The sequence below is a fragment of the Arachis hypogaea genome, chromosome 15 (assembly GCF_003086295.3).
Source record: "Arachis hypogaea cultivar Tifrunner chromosome 15, arahy.Tifrunner.gnm2.J5K5, whole genome shotgun sequence".
Lineage (NCBI taxonomy): Eukaryota > Viridiplantae > Streptophyta > Magnoliopsida > Fabales > Fabaceae > Arachis > Arachis hypogaea.
The window spans coordinates 27,381,806-27,407,280 of NC_092050.1; positions in this window are offsets into that span (position 1 = coordinate 27,381,806).

The following is a 25,475-nucleotide window of genomic DNA, read 5'->3' on the forward strand; positions in this document are numbered from 1 at the left end:
AAGAGAAGTGTTAGTAATTAAATAAATAAATAGAAAGAGATGAGAGAGAGAGAGAGAGTATTCGAATTTTAAGAAGAGTGAAAAGAAAAACATTTTTATTTTTATTTAATTAATTAAGTTAGTTTCGAAAATATTAAAAGAAATAAAATAAAATTATAATTTAAAATAATTAGTTAATTAATTTTTTTTTTGAAAAAGTGGCTAGTTGTTTTCAAAAATGAGAAGTGAAAAATTAGTTAGGTAGTTTTAAAAAAGAAAAGAAATAGTAATTTTTTTTTTAAATTAAAACAAACAAGTCAAGTAGTTAGTTGAAAAAGATTTGAAAATAAATTTTGAAAAGATAAGAAGTTAGAAAAAGATTTTGAAATTAAAATTTTAAAAAGATATGATTGAAATTTATTCTGAAAAAGAATTGAAAAAGAAATTAAAAAGATTTGATTTTTTTTTAAAATTAAAGTTGATGACTTGACTAACAAGAAACTAAAGGATATGATTCTAGAATTTAAAGATTGAACCTTTCTTAACAAGAAAATAACAAACTTGAAATTTTTGAATCAAAACATTAATTGTTAGCAAGGATTTTCGAAAATATGAAATAAAATTAAGAAAAAGATTTTGAAAAATTAGTTTTAAAATTTTCGCAAACATTAAAAGAAAAATGAAAAAGATTTTTGAAAAATTTTAAGAATGAAATTCGAAAATCATAAAAAATGAAAACGAATTGATTTTGAAAAAGATTTGAAAAGGTAAAGTTTTTAAATTGAAATTTTGACTTGACTAACAAGAAACAACTAATATTTTAAAAATTTTTGACCAAGTCAAGTCAAAATTTCGAAAATTATGAGAAGAATAAGGAAAAGATATTTTTTTTACTTTTGAATTTTTAATGAGGAGAGAGAAAAACAACTAAATGAAAAAAAACATAAAAATTTAAGATTAAAACAAATAATGCATGCAAGAATACTTTGAATGTCAAGATGAACACCAAGAACACTTTTGAAGATCATGATGAATATCAAGAACATATTTTTGAAAATTTTTAAGAAAAGAAAGACATGCAAGATACCAAACTTAAAGACTTTTGTACTAGGGACACTAACAATTTGAAAATGTATATGAAAAATAAGAAAAGACACAAAACAAGAAAATATAAAGATCAAACAAAGAAAATCATCAAGAACAACTTGAAGATCATGAAGAACATAATGCATGAATTTTCAAAAATTTTAAGAAAATTAAAAAATATGCAATTGAAACCAAACTTAAAATTTGACACAAGACTCAAACAAGAAACACAAATTTTTTTTGGTTTTTATTAATTTTTTTTGTATTTTTTTCGAAAATAAAAATAAAAAGCTTAAACATAAAATAAAATTACCCAATCTAAGCAACAAGATGAACCGTCAGTTGTTCAAACTCGAACAATCCCCGGCAACGGCGGCAAAAACTTGGTGCACGGAATTGTGATCACACTTTTCACAACTCCGGTACAACTAACCAGCAAGTGCAATGGGTCGTCCAAGTAATAAAACCTTACGCGAGTAAGGGTCGATCCCACAGAGATTGCCGGCTTGAAGCAAGCTATGGTCATCCTGTAAATCTTAGTCAGGCGGATTCAATTGGTTATCCTTTTTCACACTATCAATGTGCCTAACATTCATGAGTTTGAAGCTCGTCACAGTCATCCCGTCCCAGATTCTACTCGGAATACCACAAACAAGGTTTAGACTTTCCGGATCTCAGGAATGCTGCCAATTGGTTCTAGCCTCTACCACGAAGGTTTTAATCTCACGGATTCGAATGCTCTGTTGTCAGGAGAGGCAAGTCAAATCCGTGGATCAAAGACCCAAGAGACTATACTCCGGCTGTCGTCCAATGACTACGTTGAACATCATGTAGACCGCTTGTGGTTGTCAGGCACGCGGATCTTGGCTAAGCGAGTAACGAAGATAGTGGGTGATTGTCACGGGTCACCCCTTCATTCTGACTTAACTGAATTAAGTACGAGAGTATATCTTGGAGAAGAAGTAAGCGTGAATTGAAAGAGAAACAATAGTACTTGCATTAATTCATGAAGAACAGCAGAGCTCTGCACCTTAATCTATGAGGTGTAGAAACTTCACCGTTGGAAAATACATAAGAGAAAAAGGTCTAGGCATGGCCGAATGGCCAGCCTTCCAAATGTGAAAAATGGCATAATCCTAAAAGTCCAAAAATCTTTTAAAACAATAGGAAAGACTAGTATTTATACTAAACTAGTTACTAAGGATTACAGAAATTGAGTAACTAAGTGCAGAGAGTGCAGAAATCCACTTCTAGGGCCCACTTGGTGTGTTCTTGGGTTGAGCATTGAGCTTTACACGTGCATAGGCCTTTTCTGGAGTTAAACGCCAGCTTGGATGCCAGTTTGGGCGTTTAACTCCAGTTCTGGTGCCAGTTCCGGCGTTTTACGCCAGAACAAAGGGTCTCTGGCTGGCGTTGAACGCCAGTTTGGGCCATCAAATCTCGGGCAAAGTATGGACTATTATATATTGCTGGAAATCCCGAGATGTCTACTTTCCAACACAATTGAGAGCGCGCCAATTGGGCTTCTATAGCTCCAGAAAATCCATTTCGAGTGCAGGAGGGTCAGAATCCAACAGCATCTGCAGTCCTTTCTCAGCCTCTGAATCAGACTTTTGCTCAGGTCCCTCAATTTCAGCCAGAAAATACCTGAAATTATAGAAAAACACACAAACTCATAGTAAAGTCTAGAAATGTGATTTTTTCATAAAAACTAATAAAAATATAATAAAAAGTAACTAAAACATGCTAAAAACTACCTAAAAACAATGACAAAAAGCGTATAAATTATCCGCTCATCAGCTATAGACCATGCTGTTGTGTATCATCAGGGGTTCTTGAAGGTTCGTATCAATTAAGTCAGTCTGCATACACCTCTCCTCTTCACCTGATGAATGTATATTTTTTAAGAAATAAAAGACCAGTTGCTCCTCATACACTCTAAATACTAATTCACCTTCTTCTACATCAATTAGAGCTCTCCCAGTGGTTAGAAATGGTCTTTGACAAGCGAAACTCTCGCGCGATCTAGAATTTTCACAAATAAATTCCCGTTGTAAGTATAGTTTCTAGACCGACAAGAATTCCTTTCGTACAAAAGTTTGGTTGTCACAAGTAACAAAACCCAATAAATTTTATAACCGAAGTATTTAAACCTCGGGTCGTCTCTTAAGGAATTGTAGGAAAGTATGATTTATTATTGGTTATGGAAAAGTATCGTTGGGTTTTTGAAATAAGGAATAAGTAATTTAAATGACAAGAAAAAATAAATTAATAATAAAGTAAATTAATTATCATGAAAACCATTGCAAGGTATGAGAACTGGAAATCCCATCCTAGTTATCCTTATCAGGTGTGATGAGAATTGTTATTGCTCCCACTTAGTTAACCCTTACTAAATAAAGGAAAGTCAAGTGGACTAATTAACTTGATTCCTCAAGTCCTAATCAACTCCTATAGAAAGACTAGCTTTAGAGGGATCCAAATCAATCAGCAAATTCCAATTTTCAATCAACCGCTGAGTTTGATAACTCAGGTATCACCAATTACTTAACCAAAGCAAAGGGGGGATCTAAATTATTTATATCATAAATAGAAGAAAGCAATCATAAATCTGAAATATCTCAAATTACATTTAAACATAAATTCAAATCTAACATGAAGGGTTCATAAGCCAATTTGGCTAAATAAGTAATTAACAAGTGAAAGCATTAGAATAAATAAAAGTAGAAGAGAAACTAAATTGAGGAACGTTGAACCTGGAATTGAGGAGGAAATAAACATACTCTAAGAGAAGTCCTAATTCTAAAACCTAAGAGAGAGGAGAGAACCTCTCTCTCCCTAAAACTACATCTAAAAATCTAAAATTATCAATTATCAATGTTGTATGAATGAATGAATTATTTGATTCCCTCATTCTCCAGCCTCTATTCTGTGTTTCTGGGCTTGGATTTGGGCCGAAAAAGGGCCTAGAAATTGCTGGGGATGACTTCTGCAATTTTCTGCACGTAGCGTCCGTCACGCGTGCGCATGGGTCACATGTGCGCGTCATTGGAGATTTTCCTTACCACGTGTATGCGTCAGTCACGCGTTCACGTCGTTTATGCTCTGCGCCTAGGCACGCGTCTACGTTGTCCATGCGTGTGCGTTGCTGCCATCTTCTTCAAAACTCTATTTTGTGCGTTCCTTCCATTTTTGCATGTTTTCTTTCTGTCCTCTAAGCCATTCCTGCCCTATGAAGCCTGAAAATACTTAACACACAGATCACAGCATCAAATGGTAATAAAGGATAATTAAAATTAATATTTTTAAGGCATATGAAACATGTTTTCACATAATCATAGAATAAAGAAGGAATTGTAAAACCATGCAAATCTTATGAATAAGTGGATGAAGAATTGATAAAAAAAATACTCAATTGAGCACAAGATAAATCATAAAATAGTGGTTTATCAACCTCCCCACACTTAAACAATAGCATGTCCTCATGCTAAATCCAAGAGAAAAGAGTGAAGGTAGAATGGTGGAACCTTATGCAATGCAGTCTATTCTAAATGCAAGCTACCTAAACGAATCATGCAATTCTAATTACTATCCACTTATATATATAGAGCTTACATGTGGTTAAATTGATTCATATTTTCAAGGAATCATATATGCACAGCCAAGGCTAAATTATGTTAAAACACATTCACAATTGAGTTGAGTTAATCAAAAGATTTCACAAACTTGCAAGGCAATCAATGATTAAACATGGATATATGGAATTGAGCTATTGAACCTCTCACTGAATTTGTGTATACACTCTAGTCAGTCAGTGTTTTGGGGTTAATCACTCTATTCTTCTCTATTCATGCTTTCTAAAACTTTGTTCTTCATCTAACTAATCAACAAATATTCAATGTATACATGCAAACATCATGAGGTCTTTTCAAGGTTGTAATGGGGCTAAGGTAAAGGTGAGGGCATATATATAAGGCTAAGTGATCTTATAAATTGAATCCTTGATTAGTCTAAGATCTCACCTAACATATACATGCTCTTATACCATTTTAAAGTTATGCCTAGCTTCCCATGATTTTCCCACTTTTGTATCACATAATCATGCATCAAATTATTTTTAATTTATCCTATGTACATTGATCTTTTTACTAAACTTATTATTAGGGTAATTTTGTCCCCTTTATTTATTTATTTACTTAAAAGAGATTTTTTTTTCTGAAAACATAACCTTATCAATGCACATGGATTCTTTTAATTATTTAAGTTTCACATGAGCATGCACCCAAATTTCAAATAATTTAATATCTTTCTATCAACCCAAGTTCCCACAGTTTTCTCACACTTAGTGGATACACAATCTCTATCTTAAGCTAATCAAAGATTCAATTTGGGATTTTTAAATTGTTTTTCTGCTTAAGGCTAGTGATGTGATTATAGAACATAAGGGGATTAAAAGGCTCAAGGGGGATAACAAAGGTGACATAAAAGGGTAGGCCTATTTGGGATAAGTGAACAAAAACAAGTAATGGCCTCAATCACATGCAAGAATGTAAATACATTGAATATTGGACATATAGAACGAAACAAAGTAAAGTCTACAATTATAGTGAAGAAGGGCGAAACACACAGGAATGAAAACTATGCTTAAATAATGTAACCATGCCATTAAGCTCAAAAACTCATGGGTTGTGTGTTCTTTGGCTCAAAAATCATATATTAGTTATGTATGTCTGATGAGCGGATAATTTATATGCTTTTTGGCATTGTTTTTAGTAGGATCTAGTTACTTTTAGGGATGTTTTTATTAGTTTTTATGTTAAATTCATATTTCTGGACTTTACTATGAGTTTGTGTGTTTTTCTGTGATTTCAGGTATTTTATGGCTGAAATTGAGGGACTTGAGCAAAAATCAGATTCAGAGGTTGAAGAAGGACTGCTGATGCTGTTGGATTCTGACCTCCCTGCACTCAAAGTAGATTTTCTGGAGCTACAGAACTCCAAATGGCGCGCTTTGAATTGAGTTGGAAAGTAGACATTCAGGGCTTTCCAGCAATATATAATAGTCTATACTTTGCCTGAGTTTAGATGACACAAACTGGCGTTGAACGCCAGTTCCATGTTGTAGTCTGGCGTTCAGCGCCAGAAACAAGTTGCAAAGTGGAGTTCAACGCCAGAAACACGTTACAAACTGGCGTTCAACTCCAAGAATGACCTCTCCACGTGTAAAATTCAAGCTCAGCCCAAGCATACACCAAGTGGGCCCGGAAGTGGATTTCTGCATCATTTACTTATCTCTGTAAACCCTAGTAACTAGTTTAGTATAAATAGGACTTTTTACTATTGTATTTTCATCTTGGGACGTTTAGTTCTTAGATCATGGGGGCTGGCCATTCGGCCATGCCTGAACCTTTCACTCATGTATTTTTCAACGGTAGAGTTTCTACACACCATAGATTAAGGTGTGGAGCTCTGCTGTTCCTCAAAGATTAATGCAAAGTACTACTGTTTTTCTATTCAATTCAAATTATTTCGCTTCTAAGATATACATTCGCACTTCAACATGAATATGATGATCGTGACAAATTCATCATCATTCCCCTATGAACGCGTGCCTGACAACCACTTCCGTTCTACCTTCGATTGAATGGATATCTCTTGGATATCTAATACAGGGGACCGAGTCCGAGTTATTAGCGTCTTCGTGGTATAAGTTAGAACCCATGGATGGCCATTCCTGAGATCCGGAAAGTCTAAACCTTGTCTGTGGTATTCTGAGTAGGATCTGGGAAGGGATGGCTGTGACGAGCTTAAAACTCGCGAGTGCTGGGCGTAGTGACAGACGCAAAAGGATCAATGGATCCTATTCCAGTATGATCGAGAACCGACAGATGAATAGCCGTGCCGTGATAGAGCATCTTGGACCATTTTCACTGAGAGGACGGGAAGTAGCCATTGACAACGGTGATGCCCAATATACAACTTGCCATGGAAAGGAGTAGGATTGATTGGATGAAGATAGCAGGAAAGCAGAGATCAGAGGAACGAAAGCATCTCTATACGCTTATTTGAAATTCTCACCAATGAATTACATAAGTACCACTATCCTATTTTATATTTTATTTATTTTCATCCACTATAATTTCTTAATACATTTTAATCCGCCTAACTGAGATTTACAAGGTGACCATCGCTTGCTTCAAGCCGACAATCTCCGTGGGATCGACCCTTACTCACGTAAGGTTGATTACTTGGACAACCCAGTGCACTTGCTGGTTAGTTGTACGAAGTTGTGAAACAGATATAAGATCATGAATGTGCGTATTGAGTTTTTAGCGCCGTTACCAAGGAATGGAATGATCACGATTTCGCACACCAATGTCATGCAAGTAAAAATCAAGAATTTCCATTCAACTCAATGTGAATCTTTGAATGGCTCTTATAAAAATAGGTATTTTCTTTGAAAAATGTTGTCAATTTACCAACATTTATTGCTCTCTATATATATATATGGTGGGTGGATTGTTGTGATTCTGAAAAACTAAAATTTCTAGTCTACTCTTTTATTTTCAATTAAACCAAATCATTATATGCTAAAATGGTAAACTAAACTAAATAATCCATATGTTTCTATATCACAACTAATAAGCTAAAAGTGCAAATCAAGCTAAATATCTAAGATATATATATAAAGTACAAAATGTAAAATGTAATAAAGTAGAAATAGATAGAAAATACAGTAAAAGAAAATGTGCAAGTACTGAAAGGAAAATAAGATAAAGTAAAATAGAATAAAATAAAATAAAAATACAGAAAAGGAAGTAATATAGGATAAAGAGTCTGAAAGTGGTTCACCAAAATAGAATTCGCCAGATATGGCGGCCTCCCCACACTTAAATAACAGCATTGTCCCCGATGCTCAATCAAGCTGGGTGTGAAGAAGTGGCATCTCCGGAAGGGTGCCCTGCTGGTGTCGCTGTGGTGGCCTGAGGGTCTGCCTGCTGAAGCGGAGGCTCTGTCTGTAAAGGGGCCTGTGGATCGGCTGGCTGTATCTGCTGGGGCTCCTCATGATGTGGCGCAGCCTGCTCGGGTCCTGCCTGCTCAGCCTTGGCTCGTGCATCCTCCGCCTGGTCATCCGCCTCCTCCTCAGATGGCTCTGATGGTGTGTCAGGCTCGGAGGGGATGTCATGGTGGCCCGATCAGATCATCAACTTTAAATGCTCATAGCATCGCTGCAAGCGACGCTTAGACCTCTCATATCACCGCTGGTTGCGGCGCTCCATTTGGTCGAGCCGCTTGAAGAGGCGGTGCACAAGGTGGTAAATGGGTTCGGAAGCGGGTGAAGGTGCTGTGGTGGTGGCTGGTGCAGCAGATGCTGAAGGAGCAGCAGAAGATGTAGCTGCATCTGCGGAGGCAGTGAGAAAGGGTGGTCTATAGCCCAGAGCCATGAACTTTCTGCCATGTGGGATGATCTTCTTGCATTCGGCGGTTGGTGGCTTTTCATCCGCAAGCTCCCAAGGTACCTCAGCTCGGCAGCCCAGTTGAGTAATCAAATAGGGGAAGGGTAGAGTGCTTCGGACATGGACGCTGGACATGGAATATCTGATAAATCTGGGAAGGTACAGGTCCTTGCCCTCCATCACGCACCAGATAAGTGTAATCATGGCAGCTGGCACCTCAATCTCGTGAGTGCTCGGCATCACATAGTTGCTCAGAATTTGCTGCCATAGCCGAGCCTCATCAGTCAAATAAATAATTTTTATGCCTTTTGGGGTCACTGTTGACTTACCCATGACCCATGGGACAGTAGGATCGAGAGCTATAGTGTGCTTCACTGCGTCCCAGTCAAACCTCATAAATCTCATATCCTCTTCAGCCTTCTGGTAACCATCTGGTTCATCTGACTTAGGCTGGAGTTGGAGAATATCTTCAATTGCCTCTTCAGTAACCAGAATCTGCTTTCCTCTGAGCTACACTGCATCCAGGGTCGTTTTAAAGTAGTTGTAGTAAAATTTCCTGACCCAGGATGCATTTACCTCAGTCAAGTTCCTCTCCAGAAAGAACCAACCTCTCTGTTTGATTTGGTCTGTGGTGTACTCTAGTAATTCAGTTGGAATTCGGAGGGTCTTTTCAAGATATAGGTTCCTTAAAGTTGCAAAGACTGGATACTTCAGTTCACAGTATCGGTTTGCAAACTTGACTGGGTTGGTTGCAGGCACTAACTGATCAGCCTTTTCCTGCTGGTGCACGAATTGTAAATCACACTTTTCACAACTCGTACCACTAACCAGCAAGTGCACTGGGTCGTCTAAGTAATACCTTACGTGAGTAAGGGTCGATCCCACAGAGATTGTCGGCTTGAAGCAAGCTATGGTTATTCTGTAACTCTTAGTCAGGAAATTAGTAATAAAAATGATTGGATTTATGAAGAGTAAATAACATAAAATAAATACTTGTATTCAGTAATGGATAACAGATTGAGGTTTTGGAGATGCTCTGTCTTCTGAATCTCTACTTTTCTACGGTCTTCTTCTTCACGCACGCAGGTCTCCTTCCATGGCAAGATGTATGTTGGTGGATCACCGTTGTCAATGGCTACCATCCATCCTCTCAGTGAAAATGGTCCAAATGTGCTGTCACTGCACGACTAATCATCTGTCGGTTCTCACTCATGTTGGAATAGAATCCGTTGATTCTTTTGCGTCTGTCACTACGCCCAACACTCGCGAGCTTGAAGCTCGTCACAGTCATCCCTTCCCAGATCCTACTCAGAATATCACAGACAAGGTTTAGACTTTCTAGATCTCAGGAATGGCTGCCAATAATTCTAGCCTATAGCATGAAGACTCTGATCATGAACCAGGAGAATAAGAGATACACACTCAAGCTAGTGCATATAGAACGGAGGTGGTTGTCAGGCACGCGTTCATAGGTGAGAATGATTATGTGTGTCACGGATCATCACATTCATCAAGGTGAAGTACGAGTGAATATCTTAGAATAGAAACAAGCGTGATTGAATGAAAAACAGTAGTAATTGCATTAATTCATCGAAACATAACAGAGCTCCTTATCCCCAATCATGGGGTTAAGAGACTCATGTCGTTAGAAATACAATGTGAAGTGTAAAAATGTCATGAGGTACATAGTAAGTCTCTAAAAGTTGTTTTTATACTAAACTAGTAGCTAGGGTTACAAAAAATAAGTAACTAAGTGCAGATAGTGCAGAAATCCACTTCCATGGCCCACTTGGTGTGTGCTTGGGCTGAGCATTGAGCTTTACACGTGTAGAGGCTTCTCTTGGAGTTAAACGCCAGGTTGCAACCTGTTTGTGGCGTTTAACTCTGGTTTGTAACCTGTTTCTGGCGTTTAACTTTAGAATAGGGCAGGAAGTTGGCATTTGAACGCCAGTTTGCATCGTCAAAACTCGAGAAAAGTATGGACTATTATATATTGCTGGAAAGCCTGGATGTCTACTTTCCAACGCAATTGAGAGCGCATCAATTGAGTTTCTGTAGCTCCAGAAAATCCATTTCGAGTGCAGGGAGGTCAGAATCCAACAGCATCTGCAGTCCTTTTTCAGCCTCTGAATCAGATTTTTGCTCAGGTCCCTCAATTTCAGCAAGAAAATACCTGAAATCACAGAAAAACACACAAACTCATAGTAAAGTCCAGAAATGTGAATTTTACATAAAAACTAATAAAAACATAGTAAAAATTAACTAAATCATACTAAAAACTACCTAAAAACAATGCCAAAAAAGCATATAAATTATCCGCTCATCACAACACCAAACTTAAATTGTTGCTTGTCCCCAAGCAATTGAAAATTAAATAGGATAAAAAGAAGAGAATATACTATAAATTCCAAAATATCAATGAAACTTAGCTCCAATTAGATGAGCAGGACTAGTAGCTTTTTACCTCTGAACAGTTTTGGCATCTCACTTTATCCTTTGAAGTTCAGAATGGTTGGCATCTATAGGAACTCAGAATCCAGATAGTGTTATTGATTCTCCTAGTTCAGTATGTTGATTCTTGAACACAGCTACTTTATGAGTCTTGGCCGTGGCCCTAAGCACTTTGTTTTCCAGTATTACCACCGGATACATAAATGCCACAGACACATAACTGGGTAAACCTTTTCATATTGTGACTCAGCTTTGCTAGAATTTCCTATTAGAGGTGTCTAGGGTTCTTAAGCACACGTTTTTTGCTTTGGATCACGACTTTAACCGCTCAGTCTCAAGCTTTTCACTTGACGCCTTCACGCCACACGCACATGGTTAGGGACAACTTGGTTTAGCCGCTTAGGCCGGAATTTTATTCCTTTGGGCGCTCCTATCCATTAATGCTCAAAGCCTTGGATCCTTTTTATTACTCTTGCCTTTTGGTTTAAAGGGTTACTGGATTTTTGCTCTTGCCTTTTGGTTTAAAGAGCTATTGGCTTTTTCTGCTTGCTTTTTCTTTTTCTTTCTTTTTTTTTTTTCCGTAAGCTTTGTTCTTCACTGCTTTTTCTTACTTCAAGAATCAATTTTATGATTTTTCAGATTATCAATAACATATCTCCTTTTTCGTTATTCTTTCAAGAGCCAACAATTTTAACATTCATAAACAACAAATTCAAAAGACATATGCACTGTTCAAGCATTCATTCAGAAAGCAGAAAGTATTGTCACCACATCAAAATAATTAAACTAATCTCAATGATGAATTCGAAATTCATGTACTTATTGTTCTTTTGTAATTAAAGCATTTTTCATTTAAGAAAGGTGATGGATTCATAAGACATTCATAGCTTTAAGACATAGACACTTGAACACTAATGATCATGTAATAAAGACACAAACATGAATAAACATAGAGCATAGTAAACGAAAAACAGAAAAATAAAGAACAAGGAAATTAAAGAATGGGTCCACCTTAGTGATGGCGGCTAGTTCTTCGTCTTGAAGATCTTATGGAGTGATTTAGCTCCTCAATGTCTCTTCCTTGCCTTTGTTGCTCCTCCCTCATAGCTCTTTGATCTTCTCGAATTTCATGGAGGAGGATAGAATGCTCTTGGTGCTCCACCCTTAGTTGTCCCATGTTGGAACTCAATTCTCCTAGGGAGGTGTTAATTTGCTCCCAATAGTTTTGTGGAGAAAAGTGCATCCCTTGAGGCATCTCAGGGATTTCATGATGAGGAATTTTCTCATGCTCTTGTTGAGGTCCATGAGTGGGCTCTCTTGTTTGCTCCATCCTTTTCTTAGTGATGGGTTTGTGAGATGAATCTCTCCATCTCCCATGACTCGGATATGGAAGCAATTGTCTTCCCTTTCCTCTTTCTAGAGGTTTCTCCGGCCTTTGGTGCCATTAATGGTTATGGAAAAACAAAAAGTAATGCTTTTACCACACCAAACTTAAAAGGTTTGCTCGTCCTCGAGCAAAAGAAGAAAGAAAGTAGTAGAAGAAAAAGAAAATAGAGGAGATGGAGGGAGATATGTGGTTCGGCCAAGGGGTAGAAGTAGTGGTTGTAATGTGTGAAAATAAAAGAGTGGTGAGGGGTTCATATAGAGGTAGGGGGAGGTGATTGGTGAAGGGTATTTGGAAAAGAGTGTTATGAAAAGGTGGAGAGAAAGAGAGAGAGAGGGGTGGGGTAGGTGGGGATCCTGTGGGGTCCACAGATCCTGAGGGGTCAAGAACTTATCATCCCTGCTCTATTTAGGCATGCAAAACGCCCATAGAGTGCAATCCTGGTGTTAAACGCCAGGTTGCTGCTTGTTTCTGGCGTTTAGCGCCAGCTTTTCTCCCTTTATTGGCATTTAACGCCAAGTTGGTGCTTGTTTCTGGCGTTTAACGCCAGCTTGATGCTTCTTTCTGGCGTTAAATGCTAGTCTGATGCTTCTTACTGGCGTTTAAACGCCAGTAAGCTCTTCCTCCAGGGTGAGCTATTTTTAATGCTGTTTTTGATTTTGCTTTGATTTTTGTGACTCCACATGATCATCATCCTAAAGAAAACATAAAATAAAAATGGAAAACAGAAAATTAACATAGATAAGTAAAAATTGGGTTGCCTCCCAATAAGCGCTTCTTTATTGTCTTTAGCTGGACCTTACTGAGCTTTTAATCTAGTCTCAGCTTTGAGCATTCTTGCTCAACATTGTCTTCAAGATAATGCTTGACTCTCTATCCATTAACAATGAACTTCTTATTAGAATCAATGTCTTGAAGCTCCACATAGCCATATGGTGACACACTTGTAATCACATATGGTCCCCTCCACTGGAATTTCACTTTCTCGGGGAATAATCTGAGCCTAGAGTTAAACAGCAGAACTTTTTGTCCTGGTTCAAAGACTCTGGATGACAGTTTCTTATCATGCCACCTTTTTGCTTTCTCCTTTTAAATTTTTGCATTTTCGAAAGCATTGAATCTGAATTCCTCTAGCTCATTTAACTGGAGTAATCTCTTCTCTCCAGCTAACTTAGCATCCAGGTTTAGGAATCTGGTTGCCCAGTAGGCCTTATGCTCCAGTTCCACGGGTAGATGGCAGGCCTTACCATACACAAGCTGGTATGGAGAGGTTCCTATAGGAGTCTTGAATGCTGTTCTGTATGCCCACAGAGCATCATCCAAGCTTTTTGCCCAATCCCTTTTACGGGTAATTACAATCTGTTCCAGGATTCTTTTTAGTTCTCTATTAGAGACTTCAGCTTGCCCATTTGTCTGTGGATGATATGGAGTTGCTACTTTGTGGCTAATTCCATATCGGACCATAGCAGAGTAAAGCTGTTTATTGTAGAAGTGAGTGCTCCATCACTGATTAGTGCTCTAGGGATACCAAACCTGCTGAAGATATGTTTCTGAAGGAACTTCAGCACTGTCTTAGTATCATTAGTGGATGTTGCAATGGCCTCTACCCATTTGGATACATACTCGACTGCCACCAGAATATAAGTGTTTGAGTATGATGGTGGGAAAGGCCCCATGAAGTTAATACCCCATACGTCAAACAACTCAATCTCTAAGATCCCTTGCTGAGGCATGGCGTAACCATGAGGTAGATTACCAGCTCTCTGGCAGCTGTCACAGTTACGCACAAACTCTCGGGAGTCTTTATAGAGAGTAGGCCAGTAGAAGCCACATTGGAGGACTTTTGTGGCTGTTCGCTCACCTCCGAAATGTCCTCCATATTGTGATCCATGAAAATGCCATAGGATCTTCTGTGCTTCTTCTCTAGGCACACACCTACAGATTATCCCGTCTGCACATCTCTTAAAGAGATATGGTTCATCCCACAAGTAGTACTTTGCATCAGTAATTAATTTTTTTGTTTGTTGCCTGCTGCACTCCTTGGGTATGAATCTTGCAGCTTTATAGTTTGCAATGTCTACAAACCATGGTGTTTCCTGAATGGCAAATAATTGCTCATCCAGGAAGGTTTCAGAGATCTTAATAGAGGGAAAGGACGCCCCTTCTACTGGTTCTATCCAGGACAGATGATCAGCCACTTGGTTCTCTGTCCCTTTTCTGTCTCTTATTTCTATATCAAACTCTTGCAGAAGCAACACCCATCTTATGAGCCTGGGTTTTGAATCCTGCTTTATGAGTATATATTTAAGAGTAGCATGGTCAGTGTACACAATCACTTTTGATCCTACTAAGTATGATCTAAACTTGTCAATGGTATAAACCACTGCAAGCAATTCTTTTTCTGTAATTGTGTAATTTTTCTGGGCATCATTTAAAACACGACTAGCATAATAAATGACATGCAGAAGCTTGTTAGCCTCTGTCCCAATACTGCACCAATGGCATGGTCACTGGCATCATACATTAATTCGAATGGTAATGTCCAGTCTGGTACAGAAATAACTGGTGCTGTGACCAGCTTAGCTTTCAGAGCTTCAAACGCCTGCAGACACTCTGTGTCAAACACAAATGGCGTGTCAGCAGCTAGCAGATTGCTCAGAGGTTTTGTAATTTTTGAAAAATCCTTTATAAACCTCCTATAGAATCCTGCATGCCCCAGAAAGCTTCTGATTGCCTTAACATTGGCAGGTGGTGGTAATTTTTTAATTACTTCAACTTTAGCTTGATCCACCTCTATTCCCTTGTTTGAAATTTTATGCCCAAGGACAATCCCTTCAGTCACCATAAAGTGACATTTTTCCCAGTTTAAAACTAGGTTGGTCTCTTGGCATCTTTTCAGAACAAGTGCTAAATGGTCAAGGCATGAGCTGAATGAGTCTCCAAATACTGAAAAGTCATCCATGAAGACTTCCAGAAATTTTTCTACCATATCAGAGAAGATAGAGAGCATGCACCTCTGAAAGATTGCAGGTGCATTGCATAGACCAAAAGGCATCCTTTTGTAGGCAAACACTCCAGAAGGACATGTGAATGCTGTTTTCTCTTGGTCCTGAGGATCTACTGCAATTTGGTTGTAACCTGAATAGCCATCCAAAAAGGAGTAGTATTCATGACCTGCTAGTCTTTCTAGCATCTAGTCTATGAATGGTAAAGGAAAGTGATCCTTTCTGGTGGCTGTATTGAGCCTTCTATAATCAATACACATACGCCACCCTGTAACTGTTCTTGTAGGAACCAGTTCATTTTTTTCATTATGAACCACTGTCATGCCTCCCTTCTTGGGGACAACTTGGACAGGGCTCACCCAGGGGCTATCAAAAATAGGATAAATAATCCCAGCCTCCAGTAACTTGGTGACCTCTTTCTGCACCACCTCCTTCATGGCTGGATTTAGCCGCCTCTGTGGTTGAACCACTGGCTTAGCATCGTCCTCCAATAGGATCTTGTGCATACATCTTGCTGGGCTAATGCCCTTAAGATCACCTATGGACCACCCAAGAGTTGCCTTGTGTGTCCTTAGCACTTAAAGTAGTGCTTTCTCTTCCTGTGGATTTAAAGCAGAGCTTATGATCACCGGAAAAGTGTCACCTTCTCCCAGAAATGCATATTTCAGGGATGGTGGTAGTGGTTTAAGCTCGGGTTTAGGAGGTTTCTCCTCTTCCTGAGGAATTTTTAGAGACTCTTTTATTTCCTCTGATTCCTCCAGATTAGGCTGAACATCTTTAAAGATGTCTTCTAGCTCTGATTCGAGACTCTCAGCCATGTTAATCTCCTCTACCAGGGAGTCAATAATATCAACACGCATGCAGTCTTTTGATGTGTCTGGATGCTTCATTGCCTCAACAGCATTCAGCCTGAAATCATCCTCAATAACTCTTAAGGTCACTTCCCCTTTTTGGACATCAATGAGGGTTCGTCCAGTTGCTAGGAAGGGTCTTCCTAGAATGAGAGTTGCACTCTTGTGCTCCTCCATCTCCAGCACTATAAAGTCAGTGGGAAAGGCAAATGGCCCAACCTTGACAATCATGTCTTCAATTATGCCTGATGGATATTTAATGGATCTATCAGCAAGTTGAAGACATATCCGGGTTGGTTTGACCTCTTCAGTCAAGCCAAGCTTTCTGATAGTGGATGCAGGGATTAGATTGATACTTGCCCCAAGGTCACATAAAGCTGTCTTGGTACAAGAACCCTCTAATGTACATGGTATCATAAAGCTTCCGGGATCCTTAAGCTTTTCTGGTAAGCTTGTTAGGATGACTGCACTGCATTCTTCAGTGAGAAAAACTTTTTCCGTTTCTCTCCAATCCTTCTTATGACTTAAGATCTCTTTCATGAACTTAGCATAAGAGGGTATTTGCTCAAGTGCCTCTGCAAATGGAATCTTTATTTCAAGAGTCCTGAGATAGTCTGCAAAGCGCGCAAATTGTTTATCTTGTTCCGCTTGGCGGAGTTTCTAAGGATAAGGTATTTTGGCTTTATATTCTTCAACCTTAGTTGCTGCAGGTTTATTTCCTACAGAGGCAGGTTGAGAGGCCTTCTTGAGGGAGTTATTATCAGCACTTGCAGGTGTCTGATCCCTCACTGGCGTTTGAACGCCAAAACTGAACATGGATTGGGCGTTTAACGCCAGATTCCTATCCTTTTATGGCATTTGAACGCCAGAACTGGACACGGATTGGGCGTTTAACGCTAGCTTTTTACCCTTTTCTGGCGTTTGAATGCCAGACTTGTTCCTCTCTGGGCTCTTACTGTCCTCAGAGGGATTTTGGATAGCAGGTTGCTCATCCTCTGTCAGCTGTTCTTTTCTTGGCTTTCTGCTGCTTTGAGTTGAGGTATTTAACGTTTTTCCACTTCTTAATTGAACTACTTGGCACCCCTCTGTTATCTGTTTTGATAACTGCTATTTTGTCTGATTCAATTGTGATTCCATATCCTTGTTAGCAATTTTGGTTTCTTGTAGCATCTCCTTAAATTCTGCTAACTGCCTTGTTATAGAAGATAGTTGCTGATTGAGTTCATCAACTTGTTCCTGAGGACTAAAGTCAGTTGATACTGCCTTAGCTTCTTCTTTCATGGAGGACTCATTACTTATGTACAGATGCTGATTTCTAGCAACTATATCAATAAGCTCTTGAGCCTCTTCAATAGTCTTTCTCATGTTTATAGATCCACCAGCTGAGTGGTCTAGAGATATCTGAGCTTTTTCTGTAAGCCCATAGTAGAAGATGTCTAATTACACCCACTCTGAAAACATTTCGGAGGGGCATTTCCTTAGCATCCCTCTGTACCTCTCCCAAGCGTTATAAAGGGATTCATCATCCTCTTGTTTAAAACCTTGGATGTCCAATCTTAGCTGTGTCATCCTTTTTGGAGGGAAATATTGATTCAGAAATTTGTCTGATAATTGTTTCCATGTTCTTATGCTTGCTGTGGGTTGGTTATTTAACCACCTCTTAGCTTGATCTTTTACAGCAAATGGAAACAGTAACAGCCTGTATACGTCCTGATCTACCTCCTTGTCACGCACTGTGTCAGCAATTTGCAAGAACTGCGCCAGAAACTCAATAGGTTCTTCCTGTGGAAGACCAGAATACTGACAATTTTGTTGCACCATGACAATGAGCTGAGAATTTAGCTCAAAACTGCTTGCTTTGATGGGAGGTATACAGATGCTACTCCCATATGCAGCAGTAATGGGGTTAGCATATGACCCCAGAGTCCTTCTGGACTTTTCATTTTCATTTAGGTCCATGATGGATAAAATAGAATTGATATAAATTGCAAACAAAATATATTTTTGTTTTTATTTTATTTAAGTAGAAACAAACTGAATTATTAAGAATAAATAAAAATAATAAGATAAAATAAAATAATTAGAAATTAAAATGTAAATTTCAAAAACCAAGAGAAAAACAAATTTGAAAACGAAAATAATTACTTAATTAAGAAGATTTGAAAAACTTTGGATATAATTTTTGAAAAAGATTTTTGAATTTTGAAATTTCAAAACTAAGATAAGATAAAATAGAAAGTTTTAAAATAAAAATAAGAATTTTTAAAGGAAAATTGGAAAATTAATTAAAATAAAGAGAAAATATATTTTGAATTTAATGAAGAAAGAGAAAAACAGAAAAAATGACACCAAACTTCAATTTTTAGATCAAAACAAAGGAAACAAACAGGAAAACCTTGAATATCACGATGAACGCTAAGAACAACTTTTGAAAATTTTTTAAGAAAACAGAAATACAAAGGACACCAAACTTAAAAATTTTTATATTCTGAGCACTAATAATTCGAAAAAAAATGAAAGAAAAATAAAATCATGCAATTGACACCAAACTTAAAATATGAAACTAAACTCAAACAGAAAAACTCAATTATTAGTTTATAAAAATTTTTGAAAAAATTAAAAAGAGAAAATAAGGATTAAAAAAATTTTCAACCAAAAACAATAATAGAAGACGCAATTTTAGTGACTCTAAACTAAAAAGATAAAATTTTCCTAATCTAAGCAACAAAATAAACCGTCAGTTGTCCAAACTTGAACAATCCCCGGCAACGGCGCCAAAAACTTGGTGCATGAATTGTAAATCACATTTTTCACAACTCGTACCACTAACCAGCAAGTGCACTGGGTCGTCCAAGTAATACCTTACGTGAGTAAGGGTCGATCCCACATAGATTGTCGGCTTGAAGCAAGCTATGGTTATTCTGTAACTCTTAGTCAGGAAATTAGTAATAAAAATGATTGGATTTATGAAGAGTAAATAACATAAAATAAATACTTGTATTCAGTAATGGAGAATAGATTGAGGTTTTGGAGATGCTCTGTCTTCTGAATCTCTGCTTTCCTACGGTCTTCTTCTTCACGCACGCAGGTCTCCTTCCATGGCAAGCTGTATGTTGGTGGATCACCGTTGTCAATGGCTACCATACATCCTCTCAGTGAAAATGGTCCAAATGCACTGTCACCGCATGGCTAATCATCTGTCGGTTCTCACTCATGTTGGAATAAAATCCGTTGATTCTTTTGCGTCTGTCACTACGCCCAACACTCGCGAGTTTAAAGCTCATCACAGTCATCCCTTCTAAGATCCTACTCGGAATACCACAGACAAGGTTTAGACTTTCCGGATCTCAGGAATGGCCGCCAATAATTCTAGCCTATAGCACGAAGACTCTGATCATGAACCAGGAGAATAAGAGATACACACTCAAGCTAGTACAGATAGAACGGAGGTGGTTGTCAGGCACGCGTTCATAGGTGAGAATGATGATGAGTGTCACAGATCATCACATTCATCAGGGTGAAGTGCGAGTGAATATCTTAGAATAGAAACAAGCGTGATTGAATGAAAAACAGTAGTAATTGCATTAATTCATCGAAACACAGCAGATCTCTTTACCCCAATCATAGGGTTTAGAGACTCATGCCGTCAAAAATACAATGTGAAGTGTAAAAATGTCATGAGGTACATAGTAAGTCTCTAAAAGTTGTTTTTATACTAAACTAGTGGCTAGGGTTACAGAAAATAAGTAACTAAGTGCAGATAGTGCAGAAATCCACTTCCGGGACCCACTTAGTGTAACACCCTAACTACCAAAGTTAACGCTTCCGGCTGCGCGACTCTGATAGTTCGGACATTACGACGACTTTTATACTATTTAATACTAAAATATGAGCCTGTTTATAACTTTAAACCACAATACCTTTCCCAAAAATACTTTTGTTCGATGACGTACATCCACAAATACCATACAACTTACAAAAGCTCATAAAGAGTACATCCATATATATATATACACATATATATATAAATAATATTACAAGCATTAGACAATACAATTCCTATCCCTCTTACAGAATATCTCAAGATAAAGGCGAGGGTACCAATAATAGTCTAAAGCAATACAGAGCATCTCAACAACAACAAATAAACTCTTCGTAACTTCTGCGCCCATATCCTGAAAGGGGAAAAATGTAGGGGGGAGGTGAGAACATCATCCTCGAAAGGGTTCTCAATAGAGGGTTTTTAGGAATTACTGTAATAGGATACGTGAAGATAAACCGTACCAGTGATTAATAACCGTCTTATGCCTCTTTTTAAAAACAACGGTTTACAATAAAAGTAAAGTCGAAAATCTTTTCTGAAAGAGGAACCATTCAATTCTCAAAAACTCAAAAGCCTTTCAAAATGGTTTACCCATGCTGAAACAAAATAGCCTTTCATAGTTTATTCCAAACCAGAAACACAAAACCGAAATCAACCATCGGTTCATCTCATTCTAACCATGGCCCTAGGCCCAAACAATCCAACCATCAACCAATCACCATAGTCCAATAGAGTCCCGGTAGCAAACACAAATATGAAGATGCAAGCACAAACAAACAGTTATTGCAAGTAGAACAATTAGCAATTAATCACATAGGCAAACCAAGTATAATATGCACACCCAAACAATGTCACTTAGATGCGTATGATGCATGCCTGTCCCTAGTGGCTGATGATATCATCTGTCGGTTATACAGAAACACCCATCGCGGAGCAAGTAGGTTTGAGCTACAACCCCATTGCTACTACCCGCTCAACTCAGAGCCAGTGGAATAACCACTACTGCGGCTACTACCCAGGCGGGTGTTTAAAAGCTCAACCTGGAGCGAGTGGAATCACCACTACTACCGCTACTACCCAGGCGTCACAGTCTCTGACCTGGAGCAAATGGAATGAACCACAACCCTCGCTACTACCCAGGTATCTCAAGCATATATTCATTCAGTCCCAGCCATGGATCAACATCCATCTCAGCCATCCAGCTTAAGTTCATAATTCATAGTCAGCCATACGGCCCATAACTCATTCAGCAATCAGCCATAAATCAATATCATACACAGCCATTCTGGCCCAAAACAAAACAGCACTTCCACCATTCAACATCATCAAATTCATAAAACCGGCATTTAAGCCTCAAATCACTTTTCTCAAGCCATTTCACTTTGAAATCAAATTTCAATTCTTTTCAGCCTTGGCTTTAAAGATCTCATTTCTCAAATCATCTCAGGCTCACAAGCCACTTTTACTCAAGGTAAATTCCCCTTTTAAAACCATGCCACTCTCGGCATCCTCTTTTCAAAACTTCCATAACCATGGAAAATTAAAGATTCATTTTGAAACATTCAAAATTATCCATCCAACAATGGGATTTCATAACAAAGTTTCTCGGCAAAGTCCCAAGTCTTTAGGGGAGAATAACATAGCTCATTTTGCCAAATTCATTTAAAATCATTAAAACCTTGACTTTCCGATTTGAGCAGTAAAATAGGATCTAAGCCAAACTGAGTCACGTAATCATTTACTTCTTTCAAAGCCGTTTCCTTTACTTAGGCAAAAACCAACTTCAACCCCCATGATAAATTTTAGAACGTTTCAACTGTTCAAAATTGTTTTAGTCTTGCAAGAATTCAGAATTCAAAGAGTACTTAAAACCTTTCTCAAAACAATTCAAAATGAAACTTGTCAATAGACATTCGGGTCCTTTCAAAATAATTAAAACTTCTTTAATTGAAACCCCCAAGTCAAATTCAAAGGCATAAACCCTTTTCACATTCAAACAGCTTTAAAACACAAGTTTCATCTAAATAACTTTCTCCTGAAAGAGATACAATGCCTTTCTTAAGAAGCAAGACTAAATCACAATTTCCTCTTTAACAATTCATTTCAAAAACATGAATCATCCTTTTCTTGATAATTCAAATAAAATAGTAAAAGTCTTTAACTCATCATTATTTCAGACAACATTCAACAAAGACTCAGATTTTATAGAAATTTCGGCAGCACTTCCCCTAAAACTTGGACTTTTGCCACCCGGTTCGGGTCCCAACTAAACCGTTTCACAATTCTTTTCAACAGCCCAAATTTCAAAATCAGTCCAGGGCAAGCCAAACTCCAACAGTCATCTCAATTCCATATTTCAAGAAAACCGTTTCAACATCAAATCATTATCAGCCGAATAAACCCATTTCTAAAGCTTTAAAGAAACGGTTCAGTAACAATCATTTATCAAAAACCAGATCATTTAAAGCCAGCCAGGCTGAATTCAAGAGTGTATTCTATTTTACACATTCTCAAGAGAATCCATTCAACTCAAATCAAATTTCCAACGGATTAAACTCGATCTCAAAGCTTTTAAAAGAATCAATTTCAAAAGCATTTCGTTTCACAAAGCCACACAACAGTCAAGTCAAACAAACACCCATAATCATACAAAACAACCAAACAATACATAGGACTGATACAATCACCAAATACACATCCTCACATCGGTACCCATATGTAATAATTCCAATATACAAAATATAGTTTTCGGAAAGTGCCCCTACCTCAAAACGCAAATCCATAATCCCAAAAGTCTCACAGAGTCCTTTCTGCCTCAACCCGAACTGACGGCAACCAAAATCTCAGCTCCCAGCCACTTTCGCAATAACCATAGCAACACTAATCGCAATCATATAGTAATCAGGACTCGACCTCATGTTACCAAAACTCATATTCATTAACCAAACACAACCGAATACTAATGCGAGGCTTTTTCGAAATATACGATACTTACTGTAATACGAAAATGAAGCAGCAATGGCCTCTGAATCGGTTTGGCGGTAGCCCCGGCAGCCACCTCCAGCGGCTGCGGCGACCCGGCTTTGGCGACGGTGACTGAAACCAACATGCTGCGATAATAAGACTCCCATAATCTCACCAGAAACGAAAACCAAGTCTGAAACCCTTACCGGCATACCTCTCCGGCGACTGTAACAGGGTCTCAAGTGGCAGAAGCTCAGCCCGGAGCTCCGACGGCCATGGCGGCAGATTCTGACGGCACGGCAGCAAGGCGGCGGAACCACCCACCATCATCGTGTCTCATCCTCTCCCGCTACTGACAAGGACAACAACCACCCAGCTTCGGCGACGGTGAGCTCGCAGCAATAGCGCCCAGGCACACCGGCGACGGCGCGATTACAGTGACGACGGCGGAAGAGGAACGATTCCTCCTTTGGCTTTCCCTCTTTCCAACGATGGTGACTTCTCCACCCTTCCACGGCAGCATCGAGATCAAGAATGACGGCAGACCCTAGTAGCAACGGCGGTAGGAGTGGCTTCAACAGCACCCAGGCGTGGTGGAGATGCAGCAGAGGCTCGCGACGGTGACTGGCGGCGATGGCTTCCCCTACCGCACTCCCTCCGCCTCCGGTCCCCTGATCCTGCCCGATCTCTTTCTCTCTCTCTCTCTCTTCGGTGTACAACGATGCAGAACGCGGCGGCACAGCGCGACGGCGACGGCGAGACCCTGCGGCTCCGATGCGCCGCTTCTCTTCTCCTTCCCCCTGACGCACACTGTTCTCTCCTCTCTTCGTTCCTTTCTTTTCTTTCACGGAGGAGTGCTTGTGTTTCTGATAGGGAGTGGCGGCTACAGCTAGTACTATTGTTAACAGTATGTGTGGTGTGCAGCTAGGGTTGGCTTTAGGAAAAAGGGGAAAATGTGGATTCAATTAGGGTTAGGGCTAGTTTAGTAATTTCAAATGAAATTGGAAAAAATATAGTAATTGAAACCCAAATTAAATCCAACACTAATTGTATATAGAAAATACTATTTGCTCATCAATTTTACAAATTATTTTCCATAAAATGGCCAAATCAAAATAATTAGAAATAATATAATTAAACCCTTTATTTTCCAAAGTAGCAGTATTAATATTTAAAATATTACTTATCTAATCCAAGTCATATAAAATCCTTATTATTTCACAACTACCAACTTTATAATTTGAATATAGGAAATAATCCAATAATTATAAAATTGGATAACAAATCATAACTTGTCTCAAATTCAATAAATCACAACTTGCCTTAATTATCTTTAATAAAATAATCTCTGAAATTAAGGCTATAAATAACTATATGATTTGAGACTTGATCATAATAAGAATTTTCAAAAGTTCTGGGTCTTACACTTGGTGTGTTCTTGGGCTGAACATTGAGCTTTACACGTGTAGAGGCTTCTCCTGGAGTTAAACGCCAGGTTGCAGCCTGTTTGTGGTGTTTAACTCTGGTTTGTAACCTATTTCTAGCGTTTAACTTTAGAATAGGGCAGGAAATTGGCGTTTGAACGCCAGTTTGCGTCGTCAAAACTCAGAAAAAGTATAGACTATTATATATTTCTGGAAAGCCCTGGATGTCTACTTTCCAACGCAATTAAGAGCGAGCCAATTGGGTTTCTGTAGCTCCAGAAAATCCATTTCAAGTGTAGGGAGGTCAGAATCCAACAGCATCTGCAGTCCTTTTTCAGCCTCTGTATCAGATTTTTGCTCAGGTCCCTCAATTTCAGCCAGAAAATACCTGAAATCACAGAAAAATACACAAACTCATAGTAAAGTCCAGAAATATGAATTTTGCATATAAACTAATAAAAACATAGTAAAAACTAACTAAATCATACTAAAAACTACCTAAAAATATTGCCAAAAAGCGTATAAATTATCCTCTCATCACCTGCGGAGTAAAATTCTTCTCCCGCCAGGAATCATCATGTAGTATATCCAGGATGGCCATAGAGGACTCTCCTCTTTTTCTTTTGCCTGTGCTTGTTTTGGCCTTTCCTTTCCCTTTAGGGTCAGACATCTTGAAAAGCAGAGGTTCTAGGATACAGTTTATCAAACTAAAGCAGAAAAATAGGTAAGTAAATAGTATGTGAGCAATATAAGCATAGAGGGGCAAAAGAGGAGTAGCATAACAATATAAGCATAAAGTGAGTTAGATAGATGTAGAATTTTGGACCGTATGCAAGCTAAAAGGCAAAGAATTGAAATAAAATCACAATCCAAGATCCATGATATGCGGAATGTTTGTTTATCAGGAACAACAATAATCATGCCTTGAAATGGGTTGAAAGTAGTTAGGTGAAAACTAAGATAGAAGTTAGAAAGTTAATGCAGAGAAGAGTTAAAAAGTGAAGTTAAAGTGAGTGGCATAGTAATGTAGTTCCTAATTAACAAAAATTGT